The sequence below is a fragment of the Stylophora pistillata genome, chromosome 5, assembly GCF_964205215.1.
Source record: "Stylophora pistillata chromosome 5, jaStyPist1.2, whole genome shotgun sequence".
In the NCBI taxonomy this organism is placed as follows: Eukaryota; Metazoa; Cnidaria; class Anthozoa; order Scleractinia; family Pocilloporidae; genus Stylophora; species Stylophora pistillata.
In genome coordinates this window covers 16,250,847-16,259,204 of record NC_142523.1, presented here as the reverse complement: position 1 = coordinate 16,259,204, position 8,358 = coordinate 16,250,847, and the positions used below count along the sequence as shown (strand labels likewise).

Sequence of the window (8,358 nt, the reverse complement as noted above, 5' to 3'; positions counted from 1 at the left end):
TACAACGTTGTTAATGTCTTTTTGTTCAAATATGCGAGGAGCTGTAAGTAGGATTTAGGAATAGCGTTGTAACATAATCGTTAACTCAAGTGAATAAACCGTGACCTAAAAAAGGAAGCATAATACAGCTTGTTCACGTTTTCGACATAGCCTCCACATCCCCCTCCCCAGAAAACTTATGGAATTTTACCATCATCCATGCCCGGGAAGGGGAATTTGAAACTTGCCTGGCTGGGGTGGGGAATTTGAACCAGAAGCTTCAAGTATTTCCAGCGGATTTATAAAATATGGTGGGGTGATAAGTAAACAAAATAATTTGGATATATCAACAAAGTTGAAATGGTAAATTGGCCACCGTAATGATTACAAAAGCTGACGTTTCGAGCATTTGTAATCATTGTAAAGGCAATTTTTTGGTCAGAAGTTCTTTTCAGACTAATGAGCAACCAGGCAATTTTAAATGCGCTCGTGCACGATGCAAAACGTGTCCTTTCATTCACAACACTGATAAAATATCGGGACCTAAACGATCCATTAAGATCACCGATCACTTCATGTGCACCTCCGCTAATGTAATCTATTGCATAACTTGCACTTATTGCAAAAAGATATACATCGGCGAAACAGGCAGAAGACTAGGTGACCCGGCGATTCCGAGAACACCTTCGAGACGTGGAAAGGAATGACAAGGACACATCGAAACCAGTCGCTAGACATTTTAATTTACCCAATCATTCTAAGCAACATATGGCAATCTGCGGTCTTTCCTTGCACTTAGGTGGCACGGAAAGCCGTAAAAATCTTGAACAAAAGCTCATCTTTCAAACCGGCAGTCTAAATCCCACAGGGATCAATGAACGCTTTTCATTCCACTAATTTATTCATGTTTTTCTCGTTGCCATGCGCCCACCAATAACGTAGCTCCATTTTCTGCCTTTAAAAGCACACACAACCCACAATTCCTCTATTCGCTCCGACGAAGGGCTAACGCTCGAAACGTCAGCTTTTGTAATCATTACGGTGGCCAATTTACCATTTCAACTTTGTTGATATATCCAAATTATTTCGTTACTCCCACCGACGCAGCCCCAAACAGTTTCTTTCGAAACTATCAGCCTTTACTGATAAGTAAACAGTTCATTTTAGCAAGCGAATGGCTAATAAGAATTGGTCTACAAGGTCTAGGTTTTCAAGCTTGGTCAATGTGTAGAAAGTAATGGTCGCTGATTTTTCCTCTTATAAAAACATTGGGTGCGGCATGTGAACACAATTTTTGCTAAGGGGGCCGGGAATTTGAACAAACCAATCTTCCAAAGTTCAAATTCCCGGGGAGTTATTGAAGCATCGAATTAATTGATGTATTTGCGAGATACTCCAAATAGTTTCCCCTAACATCTCAATATCCTCTGTCCTTTCGTCGATTACGGTAATCGTGTATGTTGAATCAATTTTGAAATAGCGCAAAACGTTCAAACACCTTCTTTTCGATGCACGCTGATCACGAGGCGGTGTGATAAACTTTCATCTTCATAATCTGTTGACGTGTTTTAATGGTACAAATTGCAGACTTGTTTTGAGTAGTTTATTAAACTAAGAATAATATTTTTGTGGTTCCTGTTGATCCATTTTTGAATGTGATGTTTCTATAATTATCACTATTTTAAGTGTTTATTTGTAAAAGACTTGAAACCTTTTTATCAGCGTTAGGTTCACATTAATAAATGCATTCTAATTATGAAGGTTATCGTTGATTTAATCCTTTTATTAAAATGCTTCAAATTGTTTATCACAGGTCAAATGTGCCGCTATCTTGCGTGGAGCACAGGTATGGTGTCAACTTTGAAGGTAAGAAAACACCACCAGGTGAGAATATAAGCACGTAAATACCTTTTTGTTGATAGCAATTCAGTATTCTTAGCTGGAGTTGTAGTCTTAAGAAGTTGTTTCACGATTTAGATTCAGAGTTGAATAAATCAGAGAGGAAATGTTGTAGTCCCGATACATAAGAGAAGGAGGCTTTCGGATCCGAGACCGGCTTGATATATAATATATCTTATTAACCAAGCGTGAGGGGCGTACTGGGAGAATATCGGCCCGAGCTCTTGACAGTACGGACCGAGCGCAGCGAGGTCCGTACAAAAAAGACCGAGGGCCGCTATTCTTCCAGTACGGTCCCGAGCAAGCTTGGTTAATAAGAGATTTATTATACGACTGAAGTTCAAAGGGACACAAGTGCGGTATCCTTCGGGACCATTCGGGACAGTGCCAGGTCCAATACTGAGAGAATATTGACCGGCAATAGAGTATTTTGATTGGTTGATTTTTGTTATTGGCCCTCTGACTGCCCGAGTCGTGTATTAATTTCTGCTTAACATATTTGCCCAACCAAGTTTCCCCCTAATATCTCACATCTTTTAACCTTTCAGTCAATAAGGGGATGTACGTATTCTGGATCGATCATTAACTAATAAAAAACATGCCAAACACCGTTTGTTTGCTCTACGCCGATCATGAGGCGGCGTCATGATTTCATCTCTAAACTCAATGAATGTGTTTTAATGTTACAAACTACAGATTTGTGTTGAGAATGATATTTTTGTGGTTCTTGTTAATCTTTTGTCAAATTTGATGTTTCTACGATTATCATTATTTTATGTGTTATAAGCATTGTAATCAGTGTAAGGTTCACATCTGTGAGTGTTTTCTGATTACGGAGGTTATCTCTAGAATATAAGCCGCCAGTGCTTACATTGTTTTTCAAATGGTCATGTGTGCCTCTATCTCACACTGAGCACAGATGGTTCAGAAAACACAACAAGTAGGCATATAAGCAGTGGCGGATCCAGGGGGAAGGTCCGGGGGGTCCGGACGCCCCCTATCAGACCTGACGCTTACCACTTTGAGACTGAAATTCTTACATCGACAGGATCGTATATCAATTTTTAACTGGCTGATTTTTTTAATGAATCCAAGTAAACGGTAAGCGGCCAAGGCCGTATTATAACGTGCAACCGCGACTGGTGGGAGGGGGTGTGGGGGATGTGGGAGAGAAGTAATCTGCCTCAAAAGAGTCCAACAGTCCTTTCTGAACAAAAGTTTGGACCCTCCCAATCAAAAATTTCTGGATCCGCTCATGATAAGTGTGTATCTTTTTGGTTATAGGTGGAAGTGAGGTACGAAAACGGTGGGAAAACCTCTCTAATGCTTCTAAAATGCAAAGAAGCTCATACTGTCATCATGTTTAATAACACAAGTCGAGAAGTTTTATTGTTTATTGTTATTGTTTTATTACAGAAACAAACTTCAACTCATTCAGGGAAAAAACTCAACAAACAATCCTAAATAACTATACAGTATGAGTTAAAACATGTAAAGAAAAGTTTAATAGAGCAGAAGTTTTAAATCGGAGTAATGAAATCCTATTTTTGAGAAAGTGCTTGTGACAAAAGGTAACTTTGATTTATTGGGGATGTTGGAAAAATGAGAAAATTATGAAACCTGAAATAATGGCTGAATGAAAATGGAATATCCTACTGCATTTTTCAGAGAAAGCAACAGGGCTGATTAGGACTGGGCTCTAGACACTTCCTCTATCATTATTATTCCCATCCAGTGTAAGCATCACCCAATGAACGACCACTGCACTGCCCTACCCATAGTTCCACAGTAACGACGCCCTGTGGAATGTTTTCACAGTATCCATCAAATGATCTGTGGTGAAGCAGATTAAGACTCCCAGATGACCAAGCGTTGTACACAACAGCCTCAGTTGTTATTGGTCCACTGCGTTCATTTCCATTAAACTTGAAGAACCACCAGTTACAATGAGTACTGCCAAAGACTCTCATATTACCCTGGAATGAGACTTTAACGGCTGTATCAGACTGCAGCTTGTTGAATGAGCAATCCTTTTACCAATAACAAGAAGACAATCTTACTTCAAAGAATTATTTTTACCAATAGCAAGATAGGGAATTAAAATGACCTTGTACTTGTCCTGCCTCCTATGAAGTGCAGAATTGTACTAAAGTCAATTAATAGTTTAGGTTCAGTAGCATTTTAAAAAATCTCCTTTTCCGATATGGTTGTTATAGAATGCTGAATTTATGTTTCATCGCATGCTTGTAGATATTTCTTCACCTTGATTTCCCATTATTGGCACCATTATTCATATTTTTCCACACACACTGTTTCCAGTTGGCCTGTGACACTGCACTATTCACACTTTCTCCTTTCTCGCCCCTAGGTCCCAGCTCTCCTTTTACAATCTTCATTCTTGGCGGTCCACTGACACCACGTGACCCTTGGTCACCTTTATCTCTTCTTATTCCTATCATTCCATTTTTTCCACGCAAGCCTTGATTTCCTTTTTCTTCTCTTGTCCCTGTCATGCCTCTTGGTCCCTTGAGACCAGGCTTTCCCTTAACTCCATCTTTTCCTTGTTGTCCTCGCGACCTCGGGGTTCAAGGAATTCCAGGCATTCCTGGTATGCCATTGGATCCTGGAATCCCAGAAAATCCTCGAGCGGAGATAGATTTCTGTAAAGAACAAGGAAAATTTAGTAATTGGCTCGACTTACTAGATATTCATTGACATTTACTTGCCGGCTGAGGTAACACAGTAGTTTCCTCGAGAAGTAATCACTTGGTAAACTTCAGGAGACAGCTGGGAGCAGTAAAGGATCTCGCAGTGTAGCGTAGACATTCCCGAAAGAAAATATTTACAGCAATATTCTACTTTGTCTTTAAAAAGTTATTATTGATAAGGGATTTGTTTTGCCCTTAGCTTGGAAATGAATACTTATATAATTAATGAAGTAAACATACGACGATCGCAATTCTAGTTTGGTAAATAATCGTCATTAAGACATAAGGCGTACCTCACATGGGTTTTGGTCAGCGCCAGCTTGAGCATTGTGTTGTTGAGGGCTGGTAGTTGTTCCCATTAAACTTACTCCTGGAAATAAAGACACCAAAACAGCCGTCATAAGAAGTGATGCCACACTTTGATGATTGCTTTACGTAAAAACTTTGTTTTCTCTGTAAAATATCCCCTTCTGTAGGTGCGTATTTATATCATAGAGAATTTCAACAGATGTAGGATGTCAGTTACCATGATTTAAAAAGAATCTTGATAAGAAGGCGCCGAAACTAAATGATAACAAAGTTTTAAACTGCTCGAAAATCAAATACGGCCACGCGGAATGTTGAGAGAAAACGAGTGTCTTCCCATTATTCCAAGTGGCTTTATCACGTTATAGAACCCAGAAAATGCGTTCTCTTGCTTTTGTGACATAGCTAGTCACAAGCGAGCTCTGTAACCTGATAGAACATCCGCTTGGAAACTGAAATTACCAATCAGACTGTGCGTACTATGGTCATCATGTTATCAATAGCCATATGATCATGTGGTTTGAATTGAGCAAACGAGAATTTAGGGATACGATAGACCTTCGCGGGTGTCCTTCACAAAAAAAAAATGTTTTATGCGCTATTTGAAGCTTAACCACCATAAATATAGTCATGGATGTCATGGCGGACGGACGGAATTTCTTTAGCTCCGATGCTGATGCCGTTAATGTTTTAGAAACCGTGTCGTCCTCGCTCAATCGAAAGTCTTGTGAGTTAGAATATGTTCATCTTAATGACGGGAAGTTGGTATGGATGAATGACTTGGAGTCACTAAAGAAATTCGTGGAAAATTTGCTAAAACTGCAAGGAAAGTGGCTAACGCCTGGTGGGAACACAAAGCAATTTAAATGTTTAAACGACAATATCATCATCAATTGGTACTGCAAGAAACAAAGAACTCTGAACTTTCAGGGCTGCGATGGTCCCGCTTTAAAGGATAAGCTGTTTGAATTAAATCACAAGAAATCTAGAGACACAACTGATACGCAAGATGCCAATTATTTGAGATCTACCGAACAATCAATTCAACGACCTACACTACTGCGAGAGACCGACAATGGTCAGTGTAATTTTCAAACGTCGACTGTTAGTGAGATTCAGCCAAATGGTCCTGAGATACGATCAAACTCTGAAATCACTGCCGATATTGAGGGATTAAAACTCGATTTATTGATCCCTCAGAAACAGGTCAAGAAAATACAAAGCTTAGGGAAAATATTCAAAAACAAGATGCCAATGTCCTAGGTATCGAGCTCTTCGACTGCAGAAAGAAGTGTGAAAAGCTGTTATCCAGTATATCTAAAAAAAGGCAATGCAATTAATGATTTGGAAGAAAAGTGTTTGTTACTTGAAAGCCGAGTCCTGTCATTAGAGCAAGAAAGTGCTTCTTAAAAGTTGGCAATAACAATTATTACGCGAGAAAAGAATGAAGTGGAAAACAATCAACCACAATCAAGTGATTGGTCAGTTGAAAAGCCGCAGCAGAGAAGTACAAATGCAAAACATAATGAAAAAAGAATGTAATGAAGAAAGTAGTAAGTCGACGAATATTCTGGAGATTAAGGTAAATGGTAAAATAGTAAGTAATCCTATAGACATTTCGGAAACTATTAACGATCACTTTACAAACGTTGCGCAAATATTAGCACAAGATATTCCTGTCGTTGATATTGATCCTGAGTCTTATTTAGAACACTCTGATCATTCGTTTTCTTTACAAATTCCGAGCGTTGATATTGTGTCTAACATTTTTTCGAAAATTGACGAAAAGAAAGCCACTGGTCTTGATATGATTCCGAGTAAATTTTTGAAAATGGCTGCTTATATCATCGCATCCTCTCTCACCTCAATCTTCTCTAAGTCTATTCTCACGGGGATATATCCAAATGATTGGAAAACGGCCGAAGTGACTCCTCTTTTCAAAAAGGGTATTAAATCGGATCCTAACAACTATAGACCAATATCTGTAATCCCTATAATTTCCAAAGTTTTTGAAAGAATTGTTTACAATCAACTTTTTCGTTATCTAGATGATAACAAATTGCTATTGGGTTGCCAATCAGGGTTCCGTTCTCTACATAGTACGCTTACGGCTTTGCTTGAGGCAACAAATTCTTGGTCGGTAAATATCGACAATGGTCTCTTAAACGGCGTTGTCTTTATTGACCTTACTTAGGCATTCGACACCATTGATTCATACTTGGGTGTCGATCTGGCAGCTATTTAGTAGTTCTCGTCGTACTTGAGTGGCCGAACTCAAAGATGTAATGTCGGTGGCAAACTATCATCTGCCCGTACCCTCAGTTGCAGCGTGCCGCAAGGTAGCATATTGGGTCCTTTGCTATTTTTAATATACATTAATGATCTTCCCAGCTCCGCACCAAGAATGTTTGCCGATGACACCAATCTTACGATATCTGCTAAAACATTAACAGAGCTTAGCTAGCTCTAACCCCTGAATTGGATAACCTTAGACGTTGGCTGAAAGCTAACAAGCTCAGTCTAAATGTTGCTAAAACAGAGTTAATGATTATTGGATAAAGACAAAGACTATCTGCCCAATGTAACGACTTAGAAATCAGAATTGATGACCAAATTATCAAGAGAGTCGACAAGACCAAATCTTTGGGTCTTACCGAGATGCCCAACTCTCTTGAGGTAGCCACGTTGAAGAGATTTGCAAGAAAGTCTCTTCAGCTATAGGCGCCCTAAAACGTGTACGGCCCTTTATATCCAAAGAAACTGCAATTCAAATTTATAACGCTTTGATTATGCCTCATTTTGATTACTGCAACCCCGTCTGGGACTGTTTAAGCGGCTACTTAAGCGATAAGCTCCAAAAATTACAGAATCGAGCAGCCAGAAATTACCAAATTACCAGAAATTACCAAATTACCAGAAATTACCAAATTACCCTTTGATACGAGCTTAAACCACCTTCTCTCCACCCTCGATTGGGAGAGGCTATCTCTTCGACGAGAGAAACAAAAGGCCCTAATGATGTATAAAATTATAAACAACCTTGCTCCCGAATATCTACAAAGTCTTGTCTCTCAGCGTCACTCTGTGTGCGACATAAGAAACTCTGAGGGAAGGCTGGCTTTGTCCAAACCAAACACCAATTATTTGAAACGAAGCTTCTCTTACAGCGGGGCCATGTTATGGTATAAATTGCCCAAAAACTTAAAAAATGCTTCATCCATTAACCATTTTAGGAGAAATCTTAACGTAGTCGATATATAGGATTCCCACACGGCAATCATGTAAAGCAGTTGATTAATCTTAGTTTTTATTATGTAACTGATGATTTCCCGTGTTTAAATAAAGATTTACATACATACATACATACATACATACAAATGATTATAGTCTCCTTCGCAGCCGTCTTTCGAGATGTCACGCAACGCTACCCCGAAAGAAACGGCTGCTCACATTCGAACTACATTCC

The 8,358-nt window shown here is 39.2% G+C and overlaps 1 pseudogene; it reads right to left on the bottom strand.

Moving 5' to 3' along the window:
• Positions 1-3,564: 3,564 nt before the first annotated feature.
• On the bottom strand, positions 3,565-4,996 carry LOC148730546 (uncharacterized; annotated as a pseudogene).
• Positions 4,997-8,358: the final 3,362 nt, after the last annotated feature.